The sequence below is a fragment of the Schistocerca nitens genome, chromosome 7, assembly GCF_023898315.1.
Source record: "Schistocerca nitens isolate TAMUIC-IGC-003100 chromosome 7, iqSchNite1.1, whole genome shotgun sequence".
NCBI lineage: Eukaryota > Metazoa > Arthropoda > Insecta > Orthoptera > Acrididae > Schistocerca > Schistocerca nitens.
This window is the reverse complement of record NC_064620.1, coordinates 388779152-388791466: the sequence shown is the minus strand read 5'-3', so window position 1 is coordinate 388791466 and position 12315 is coordinate 388779152. Positions and strand designations below refer to the sequence as shown.

The 12315-nt window shown below is 42.9% G+C and overlaps 1 protein-coding gene across 1 annotated transcript in view; it reads right to left on the bottom strand.

The window, feature by feature from the left end:
* Positions 1–12315, bottom strand: part of LOC126195168 (E3 ubiquitin-protein ligase rnf8-like) — a 151071-nt gene that overhangs the window by 33471 nt on the left and 105285 nt on the right. The window lies entirely within an intron of this gene.

Below are 12315 nucleotides of genomic sequence, written 5' to 3'. Positions count from 1 at the left end.
TAAAGTAAAAAAAATGTTTCAACTAGCGCTAAAAAATTGGCAAGATGACAAAACACACTAAATATGGTTCGAATAACGCAAATCAAGGCGATCTTAACAATCACAAAGCTGTGCATGCGCAGTAGAGACTGTTTGGAAATGGTTGTGATTGGTAATGATACCTTTATTTGGATGAACCTAGTTACTTTTAATCAGCCACCAAGCCAAGCAGCATTTGGTAGCGACAGGTGGTAAAGCACGAATCGTTTCAACTTTTACCTGTTTACCGGTTCAGATCTGCTGAGTAGAGCTCCTTAGTATCAAGAAACTTTACCACATAACATTTGTAAACACTACTTGGTGGACAGCACCATGCCAGTGTTATTTAATGTCAATTACGCCAGTCCGTTTCTCCATGAACATTTTTTCATAAAGCGTAAATAGAAGGAAAATTATACATGTTAACATAAAATCATGTGCTTAGCATGCTGAACATAGGAAATTTGACAGGAATGATAAAAATGGCGTAAACGACGAAATGTTAAGTCCGGGAACGTAAAAGTGGGGTTATATTGTATTACACTTCTTGCAACAGCTTAACTACTTTTCTCAAGAAAAATTCTTGAGATCATTTTCCAAATCCAAGTACCATTCCCTGAAAGTGACCTCCACCTCAATGAAGCCCTGAAATGTGACATGACTTTTTTTATGAAATGGCACTTCCCACTTTCAGACTTCTGTGACAACAAAATAGGTTTGTAACATTTTCTAGTCAATAAGTGCAATAAGTGGTGGGACATCCCATTGTGAGAGACGATATTGTGATATCTACAGATGGGAGAACCTTTTGTACTCATCACATCTACAAGGTGTGATGGGGAGTGTATGTCTCCACCCGATGAGTGGGGCCACTTGTTCTTTGGCACCACAGTTTGAACGTATTTAGAAGACAAGACAAAAAAGAACGAAAGGTCACAGCTACAATGGATGCCATGACAAATGAATGTTGATCTGGCTTATGTAGAAACAACTTCTTGGTCTTTATCTCATCCAAGCAACATCAATTTTAAAGAAGGATCTGTCAACTCGCTTTATATACGAGATTGTTTTTGTAGAAGAAAGTGTGAATACGGAAAGTTTCAAGTTCAGTTGCTTACATCATTCAAGTAACTTGGAAGATAATTCCCATGCTCTCTTGCAGCACCCATCCACGCACAAGAAGACTACGTCCAGTGAAGGCTGCTGTAACATGTTTTCATGGAACTGACAAGGAGGGCCACATCAGCAAATGTCAAGAAAGGTGACCAAGAGAAATTTCCTAAATCTACTAACATCTGACATCAAAGGATTACAGATTGCATGTAGGATGTAACACTGATGCCACACCAAAAAACAATCAACATTGCATTTCAGCCCAGAACAAAACCTCGGTCCATACAATACCAAGTAATAAGCAGTGTCAGAGATACTGCATTGACGATCAATAGCTGCATTCAATTTTGAATGGAAATTGAACCTGGATTTCCCACTTGTCGTGAGTGGTCACCTTAACCACTTCGGCTATTTGAGCAGGCTTCCAAGAGTGGACAAAATCTACATTTGTCCTGGTGTCCACTCTCCCTTTGTGCTTGCACCATATTACCATGATTCCCACACAGGTTGAGACGCTGGCTCACCATGGCAAGAAATACTGCAGTGCAATGCCTGGGTCACTGTACTGATGTTCCGTAACCAGTATTTCACGGCATTGAAGGGCAATATGACAACTGAAAAACATAGTCTCAACCTGTGCGGGAATCATGGTAATATAACAATACGAGAGAAGGAAAGTTGCCACTCACCATATAGTGGAGATGCTGAGCCGCAATAGGCAATAAAAAGATTCACAATCATAGCTTTCGGTCATTAAGGCCTTTGTCAGCAGTACACACACACACACACACACACACACACACACACACACACACACACACACACACGTGCAACTTGCACACTCATCTGCAGTCTCAGAGAGCTGAAACTACACTGCGAGCAGCACCACCAGTGCATGATGGGAGTGGTAACTGGTTGGGGATAAGGAAGAGGCTGGGGTGGGGAGGGGGAGGGATAGTATGGTGGGAGTGGCGGACAGTGAAGTGTTGCAGTTTAGATGGAGGGTAGGAGAGGAGGGGGGAGGGGTAAGTAGCGGAAAGGATAGAAATAAAAATTAAAATAAAAGAAATTAAATTAAAAGACTGGGTGTGGCGGTGAAATGACGGCTGTGTAGTGATGGAATGGAAACGGGGAGGGGGCTGGATGGGCGAGCACAGTGACTAACGAAGGTTGAGGCAGGACGGTTACGGGAACGTAGGATGTATTGCAGGGAAAGTTCCCACCTGCGCAATTCAGAAAAGCTGGTGTTGGTGGGAAGGATCCATATGGCACAGGCTGTGAAGCAGTCACTGAGATGAGCGGTATCATGTTCGGCAGCGTGTTCAGCTATAGGGTGGTCCACTTGTTTTTTGGTGGCCGTTCATGCGGACAGACAGCTTGTTGGTTGTCACGCCTACATAGAATGCAGCACAGTGGTTGCAGTTTAGCTGGTTGGTTGTCACGCCTACATAGAATGCAGCACAGTGGTTGCAGCTTAGCTTGTAGATCACATGACTGGTTTCACAGGTAGCCCTGCCTTTGATGTGATAGGTAATGTTAGTGACCGGACAGGAGTAGGTGGTGGTAGGAGGACGTATGGGACAGGTCTTGCATCTAGGTCTATTACAGGGGTATGAGCCATGAGGTAAGGGATTGGGAGCAGGGGTTGTGTAAGGATGGACGAGTATATTGTGTAGGTTCGGTGGACGGCGGAATACCATGGCAGGAGGGGTTGGAATGATAGCGGGTAGGATATTTCTCATTTCAGGGCACAACGAGAGGTAATTGAAATCCTGGAGGAGAATGTAATTCAGTTGCTCCAGCCCCGGATGGTACTGAGTTACGAGGAGAATGCTTCTCTGTGGCCGGACTGTGGCACTTTGGGAGGTGGTGGGAGACTGGAAAGATAAGGCATGAGAGATTTGTTTTTGTATAAAGATGGGAGGATAATTACGGTCAGTGAAGGCTTCAGTGAGACCCTCGGTATATTTAGAGAGGGACTGCTCGTCACTGCAGATGCGACGACCACGGGTGGCTAGGCTGTACGGAAGGGACTTCTTGGTATGAAATGGGAGGCAGCTGTCGAAGCAGAGGTGTTGCTGGTGGTTAGTAGGTTTGATATGGAAGGAGGTACTGATGTAGCCATCTCTGAGGCGGAGGTCAACATCTAGGAAGGTGGCTTGTTGGGTTGAGTAGGACCAGGTGAAGCAAATGGGGGAGAAGTTTTTGAGGTTCTGGAGGAATGTGAATAAGGTGTCCTCACCTTCACTCCACATAGCAAAGATGTCATCAATGAATCTGAACCAGGTGAGGGGGTTTAGGATTCTGAGTTTTTAGGAAGGATTCCTCTAGATGGCCCATGAATAGATTAGCATAGGATGGTGCCTTGCAGGTGCCCATAGACCTACTGCGGGTTTGTTTGTACGTAATGCCTTCAAAGGTGAGGATATAGTTGGTCATGGAGACTGGGAAGGAGGTATTTGGTTTTGGAATCCATAGGGCACCTGGAAAGGTAGTGTTCGATAGCAGTAAGGCCATGGGCATTAGGAATGTTAGTGTACAGGGAGGTGGCATCAATAGTGATGAGCAGGGCACCGTGTGGTAAAGGGAGAGAAACTGTGGAGAGTCAGTTGAGGAAATGGTTGGTATCTTTTATATAGGAGGATAGGTTCTCGGTAATAAGTTGAAGGTGTTGGTTTACGAGAGCAGAGATTCTCTCTGTGGGGGCACAGTAACCGGCCACAATGGGCCGTCCTGGGTGGTCGGGTATATGGACTTTAGGAAGCATGTAGAAGGTGGGAGCGCGAGGAGTGGTAGGGGTAAGTAGAGAGATGGATTCTGGGGAGAGGTTCTGGGATGGGCCTAAGGATTTGAATAGTGACTGGACATCCTGCTGGATTGCTGGAATGGGATCACTGTGAAATGGTTTGTAGGTGGAAGTATCTGACAGCTGACAGAGTCCTTCTGTCATGTAATCCTTGCGGTTCTACGGTGGTGGAGCCTTTGTCTGCAGGTAGGATTATAAGATCGGAATCAGTTTTTAGATGGCGGACTGCGGTTCTTTCTGCGGATGTAAGGTTAGTATGCATGTTGAGGGATTTGGGGAATGATGGTGATGCAAGGTTCAAGAATAAGAAATTCTGGAAAGTTAACAGGGGTTGGTTTGGAGGCAGTGGGGGTGGATCACGGTTGGATGGAGGAGTGAACTGAGTTAGGTAAGGTTCAATGTTGGTCTTTGGTTGAGTCTGATTGGACGGGTTGGTGGCAAAAAAGTGTTTCCACTGTAGGGACCAGGAGAAGGAGAGAAGGTCTTTAACTAGTCCTGCATGGTTGAATTTGGGAGTGGGGCAAAAGGTGAGGCCTTTGGAAAGGACTGATATTTCTGTTGGACTAAGGATTCTGGAGGAAAGGTTCATGACTGCATTGCAGGTCTGTTTAGGATTTGAGTTCTGTGTGGTGGTGAGAGGGAGTTTCGGAGGGTGAACTACATGTAGTAGGTCTGCAAGACAAGGTTTGTCAGCTATGAGGGGGTGTGGGGGAGGTTTGAAGCAATATCTCCACTTCGACAGCTGCCACCAGTTTCATACCAAGAAGTCCCTTCCGTACAGCCTAGCCACCCGTGGTCGTCGCATCTGCATGTAGACAGATGGAATTCATTTTTTACAACCCCCCCTCCTCCACCTCCCATAAGAGAGGTGAATAACTGCGCAGTCACAATTTAATTTCCCAGTTACCTCCATCCTTTCTTTTACTGGATCATTTTAAAGCCCCACAATCTTTTTTTGCAGTAGGCCTATATGATAACATTTTAGAACAAGTGTTCCAAATCTTGACTTTTGTACAATGACCAATGGCTCCCCCATTCATTTTAATACAGCACAAAGTCCTTTCCAGCCATCAACCTTGCGGTCTGTAACCCTAGGCTTTTCCCATTTTTTCAATGGAAAGTTCACAACATTTATGACAGTGATCACTACCTGATCATTTTATCCCTACCACACTGATACTCAGCTGGATATCCTTAGCATTGGATTCCTAAGAATGTCAAGAGGAACACTTTCAGTATTTCCTTAACACTTGTCAAACCTTACCATAGGGCTACTGAAGAAAGCCTCAGACAACCAGCCATAAATCTTGTACTCTCAGCAGAAGAAATAATATCACACTCTCCAAGGTGGCCCCCCTCCGCTCCCACTCAGGGAGCTCGCCACTCTTTGGCGAGTTCATGCTTGCCTACCATGGGGCTCCAGCCTTTGCAGCGTTTTTCCCCTTCCGTGCTGCATGTCTATCCTCCTGCTATTCTTCTTCCCCTCCCTTAGGGAACACGTCTGGGATGTTATTGCGAATGTTCTGCACTGTCTGTTGCTGGCGTAAGAACAGTCTCACCTTTGTTTTTCGCTCCCTTTTCCTTTCTTCGTTTCCCTTCTCCTCTCGTTCCTCTGCTTTGGCATTTGAGGTTCCTCTTTTTCTTCTTCCTCCTTGTGCGCTCCTGAAGGCCGGCCCACGCATCTGACGCATAACAGGTGACTGGGTAAGGTATAATTCCCAGCCCCAAGTTGACAAGCAGGGTTTGCACATACCCCCTGGTACAGGCCAGGCCCAGAGAGTGGAGATTGCCTGAGCTGCAACCTTCCCAAATTGTCGATTGGTCCCTCTGTCAGATGTTTGGGAGGTGTGAACAATCACCTAAGGTGGGTGCGCCCCCTTGTGAAAGGAGCCCCCAGTTGGAAGGAATGTGCCATCAGAGACGCTGGCAATCATGGGGGATTTTCTCACAATGAGTCAATCATCTTCCCAATCAATGTCTACGAAACGTAATGGGGCTAATGATTCGAATACCCTTCCTGCTGCACCATGGTTCCTCGTGGTCTCAGGTACTGAAGACAGTCAGTCCTTCACCACGGTAAATCTGTTTATTATTCAGAAAGGTGTTGATGCAATTGCTGACACTGTGAAATCCTGCTCTTGTTTACAGAATGGCACTTTGCTTTTGGAGACTGCTTCTGATTCTCAAGCACAACAACTGCTTGCCACCTCGTTTCTCCATGGCTACCCTGTTCCTGTCGAGGCCCATCGAACTCTGAATTGTTCCCGTGGTGTTATTCACACTAGGCTGCTCGATGGTTTAACCAAGGCCGAAATCCAGTCTTATCTCTCTGATCAGGGTGTCATTGGTGTCCATTGCATAATGAAAAAGGTAGATTCCTCCTTAGTGCCCACCCGCACTCTTTTCCTCACCTTTGATAGAGTGGTGCTGCTGTCAAAGATCAAAGCAGGCTGTGAAATTATCACAGTCCAGCTGTACATTCCGAACCCAATGGGCTGCTACCAGTGTCATCGTTTCAACCACACTAGAATGTCTTGTTGACACACAGCCAAATGTGTAACCTGTGGTAGGGATGCACACGAGGGCGATTGTGCATCTCCTTCTCCCGGCTGTGTCAACTGCAACGGCGGCCATGCCGCCGCCTCTCTGGATTGTGCCGTGTATCTTGATGAGCAGACTCTCCAAGAGAGTCATGTAAAGGAAAAAGTGCCTTACCCAGTAGCTTGCAAGTTACTGGCTAGTCGCAAACTCTGTGTTCTCCTGTCTGTCACCTATCGTTCTGTTCTTGTTACTCCTTGCTCCGTGAAATACATGGCTACGAAGGCATGCAACCTCAAATTCAGCTCTGAGGTTGTGAAATCGCCCAGTGTCAAGGTAGCATCACCACCCCCTGTCCTGCTGTGCAACAAACTGTCAAACTCTTGCCCCACGTGGCAAAGCCACCAGCTACACAACCAGTAGGCATGAAAGGTCAGAAGGAGTACTCCTGTGAAGACTTCCTCCGTGCCTCCAGCCAAACAACATCTGAATCTTCCTCTAACCAGAAAGGCTTGAAAAAGTCCTCCAAAGGCAAACTGTCTTCTCCTTCGCCAGCTCGAAGATATTGTTGCCACACGGTACCTTAGCGCGGCCGGCCTCCGTATAGCCGGTGCGAACCACCAACTGTTTTTCAGCATTGAACTCTATGGACCGACTGCACAAGCTAGCCGATGCTCCTGTGGACCCCATGGAGCGGGATCCTCCCCGGCTTCTGTGCCCTGTAGTAGCAACTCTACACCGGCTGTCATTTGGCGGCCACTGAGTTGACACACCTACATCTCTTCCTCCTCATGACTGTCCTCCAATGGAACATTCGCTGCCTTCAGTCCCACAAAGAGGATTTACGGCCGCTTCTAGCGTTGCAGCATCCCCTTGTACTCTGCTTTCAGGAAACGAAGTTGCGCCCTCACGACTGCCTTGAGCTTTCAAATTACATTGACCTTCCCCCTGAGGTTGGCATTCCATCTCACTGGGGCATCATGCTGCTCATACGGGATGATCTTCATAGTCAGCCCATCTCCCTGACTGCCCGTCTCCTGAAGCTGTTGCAGTTCGCCTTTCCCTTCCCCGCCTGACTTTTTCACTCTGTACCATTTAAGACTCCGTCATTCGATGTCACTCGACTTCCTTCAGCTTATTGGGCAGCTACCTCCCCCATTTTTGTTACTTGGTGACTTTAAGGTGCATCATCCTCTTTTGGGTTCTCCCAGGACCTGTCAGAGAGGTGCCCTCTTGGCTGATCTTCTTAACCAACTTAACCTCTTCTGCCTTAACACTGGAGCACTCACTTTCCTTTCTGACTCCTTGCACAGCTATTCTCATTTTTACTTATCCTTTTCCACTGCCCAGCTTGCCCATCGTCTTTGAGTGGTCGGTCCTTTCTGACACCTACTCGAATGACCATCTCCCGTGTGCTGTCCATTTGTCCTTTTTTGCTCTCTTAGGAAGAAATTAAGTTATTTACTTCTGTTTTCGAGTTTCTGTATTCTTGTTCATTTATTTAACTTTTTTGAATGCTATTGTTAATTTCATATGCTTCTATTTTTGTTCCAGACTCTAATTTTGCTGTAGCAACAAAACTGTTTCTTTAATACTCTATGCTATGTTGAAAATAAACTTTTCGAGATAGTGATTTGCAAATTCCATAGCAACTGGCTTGAAAAGTAAAGTCTCTGTGTAGCGGAATAGAGTTAGTGAAACTGAACTATTATGCTCTATTAATTTTGAGATAAAACTTTTAAGGTGATTTTCAACCACTCACTTTCAACAAAACATAAATTTATTATTATGCTCTATTAATTTTGAGATAAAACTTTTAAGGTGATTTTCAACCACTCACTTTCAACAAAACATAAATTTGAAATTAAATGTGGACCACATCAGTTACTTTTATAACATTAAGACCAGACACGATCTCCAAGTTGAGCACATGAACCAACAATCAGGGTGTTAAGTACCGAAGAGAAAGAAATCAGATTTCCAATTACTCTATGAATTCATCAAATGATATTTGTAATGTTTTTAAGATAATGTTTCCTGATAATGTTGCTGAACATTTCTTGCTTTCATCTAAAAAACATGGGATGCCTAACATGAAGTGTGTTCATCATATTACACATTAAGTTTCGATGAAACTACAAATGGTCAGAGAATAAGTTTTGCATAACACAACACAACACCTAAGAACTTTCTATCGACAAACCAGGTGGGAAATGTTACATCAGAAATTATGTGAAGCACTTTCTGAAGCCAACTTGTCCATATATAATTGCCTTATGCTGTGAACAGATGGACCTAGTGGCTTTTAGTCATGTCCAGGAGACCTACGGCAGACAAATTCTAAACATCATCAGAAGTTGCAACATTCATGCTGTGCATAAGCATCGAAAGTTCAGGTCAATCTTTACCATCATTTTGAAGGTTTGCCTGTTCGCTGGGAAGAATATCCGAAAGGAGTTTTAAACAGTGGGACAGTATTCAATATTACTTAAATCTTTAGCATATACCACTCAAAAAGAATTCTGCTACTGTTCCATGCAAAACCTACACTCTCATTGTGAATGCTTTAAAAACTCTTAAATGAAAGCAGAAATTCATTTCACAGTGTCATCTGCAGATGTATTCAGCAAGTTCACACAACATTTTCACCTTTGATTCACAAGTTGCACACTGGAATAGGAAACATTTCAAATGTTTTTAGCTCATGTTTTGAAGATTTCTGCTTTGAGAAAAACTGAATTTCTGAAGTTCGTCATCATGAATTCTGTGCACTGGATAATCTGCTTCCTCTTGAACAATTAGTTGTTAGTGGGCAAGTGACTGAAGAGTTTAATAAACTGGAAGAAGGCAACAAGTTGTGGTTTCTAAATAACGCGCCAAAAACATTACAAAGAAGCTTATAAACATGTGATGGAAAAGACATGCTTATCAAGTGCACCACTGAAATGTATTATGTTTTTAAACCCCAAAGAAAGAATATAGACAAAAATCTGCTTTAATGTGTTAAAGGTTGCAAAAATGACGCCATTTCCTGTACTGAAAGATTACTTATTAGACAAGTGGAAGGTTCTACGGTTTGAAAAAGATGACCCAGCTTTAGATAAGAAAGGTATTGACAATTACTTGCAGCAGCACATCTCAAAACGAGGAAAAAAGAACACCCACAGTGTTAGAGTATCCAAATGTTTCAAAAGCCGCAAAGACTTGTCTTACACTGTCCAATGGAAATGCGGACAGAGATAAGACATTCAGTTTCGAAGCACCCATTAGAAGAAGAAAAGTAGCAATGACTGAGAGTTTTTTAAATAGTATTTTGGCTGTGATTGATGCTTTGAGACAATATCGCCATTTTCTTCCTGTTCCCAATGACCCACAGCTCATCAGGTATAGACAGCAAGCATATGCAAACTCTACTGCTTATATGGAAGAATGTGAAAGAAACATGAATTAGAAGAAATGCAAAAAGAGGAAGAAAGCCAAATGTGATACAATATTCCAGAGCCTGTGTTATTCTGATTCTGATGCAAAGTTCCTTTGGACAGGACATGCATGCATTCCATTCTACAGCTGATGGTTGTCATTATTCGCAATTGTGAAAGCATTAAAATGCAAAACCAAAGGCATCCTGAAGAGAAGATTTGAAATGAGAAAAACAGTAAAAAATCAAATGACTATGAGATAGCTGCTCTGAAAGAAAAGAAATAACACTCAACTGTCTATGGAGGCACAAGAAGCAGCTCTCTCTCAAGCCTCATCTGAACTGAAGAAAGCACTAAAAAACCTAAAATAAAATAAATGATTTAAAGATAGCAAAAGTGGTCTAGGATATGACTGAGGGTGTGGAAATCATGCAAGTAGAAGAAAGGGAGGTGGAAACCATTGACAAAAATCTCGAGGAAAGAAAATCTAATAGGATTACTACTTTGTATGTTGCTAAGATTCTTAATAAACAATAATCTAAAAAATATTTTGTTTATCTCTTTCCAGTACTGAAATGTACAATGTTATTACCTGTAAAAATGTGATGAATGTTTTGTTTTTGAATTATGATTACCAATCTCAAATTACCAATGTAATTGCATATATTAATAAAGCTGTATGAAGGAGGAAAACAACTGTACTCCATATGGGACCACGAAAGAAATTTATCATGGTCTTAAGAGCCCTTTTTGGTAGAGTATTATCAAAAATAATAACAATTAGTTTGTGACACCTTTTTATTGAAATGTAAGGGGCAGTAAAATTAAAAAAGTGACAGATGGAAAAAAGTAAGTAAACTATTTGTTATTTCAAAAGTTATCCCCATAACTGTTAACACTTTTATACCTTTGTGAGACCAAGCGGCCAATGCCTTCATGGAAAAATTTTTACAGCTGCCCATGGAAGCATTACTACACCCAGGCAGGCACCTCTTCATCTAAAGCAAATTAATGGCCACAAATGTCTTTCTTCAGGACTTGAAAAATATGGAAATTGCGTGGGGAGAGGTCGTGAAAGTATAGAAAATGTGTAAGGGCTTCCCAGTGAAACTTCTGCAGCGTACTCTAAACAACTTTGGCAACATGTGGGCAGAAATTTGTAGCTATAGATTTGCTTTAGACAAACTAGTGCATGCCTGTATATTATCACGGTTCTGTTGGCAAAAGTAAACATTTTCCCATGAAGGCACTGACAGTTTTGTGTCACAGTGGGATAAATGTATCAAAAGTTATGGCCATTACTTTTGAAATAATAAACAGTTTACTTACTTTTCCCATTTGCCTCATTTTAATTTGACTGTCATCTATAAATTGTTACCTTTCAAACACCTTTTAAAAATATTTTGTCGCCTTTTTCAAGTGCCACCATGGCTTCTCATCTTGTGACTAGGCATGTCGCCCTAGTTTTTGCAGCTCAACAATGCCTGTGACTGAACAGGGTAGATGGTTTTCATCAGTAGAGATATGTTCTGCATTTTGTTTATCAAGACCCTCTCACTATACATTTATTCGAGCTTCCACAAAAAAGAATGACAGGTATTTAAGGCTGATTCATTGTCACTTCTGGTAAAGACTCATACTCCCCCTCCCTTGCTTGACTTTTCAGTATTTGTCTTGATTCATTTCAAACTAGGGCAATGTATTGCAGTTACATTCTTCTGCATAAAAGTTAGTTGATCTCTCTTGAGATACTGCTGAGACTACACAACCACCAATGTAGTCCAATTTAACTCTCTTTAGTGGGACTGCTTCACCACAGTGCTACACTCTCCAACTGGTTGCTCTCCCCTTGGATGCAACCCTACCTAAGGAATGGTCCCCTTGCATGGAGGTCATTATCCAGAGTCCTAGTATTATCAACAAGGTAAATATGAACTGCTCAGCATTTTTGGGAAACAGTGTGTTCCCTGCGCAGTCAAGAGGCTACTACTATATGGATACCTGACGACCCCCAACACAGACTGGTTACCATGCTGGGTGTTTGGCAACCTTCCCGAAACAACCCTAACAACTAAAAAATTTCACAACTAAAAAATTTCGAAAACAAAGTGGAGGTCGAACGTGGTAATGTGAGACATCCATAAATAATATTAAAATGGTGTATAACTTAACAAAAAAAGGAAAACTGAGTAACCTAAAGCAAGAACTGGAAATTGTCGAATAGGACATCTGTTGAAGGTTAAGTCAAAAAGAAAGAAACAGCAAAAAGAACAGCTAGACAGGAAAAAAGAAATGTCTCAATGGCTCAGGACCCCATGCCCACCATTTACATACTGACAAAAAGAGTTGCAAGCTCCAATGGGGGCCTTAGATTATGCTCTAGGATTCTAAAACAAATTGATGTCAGTGAAATATAAGGTC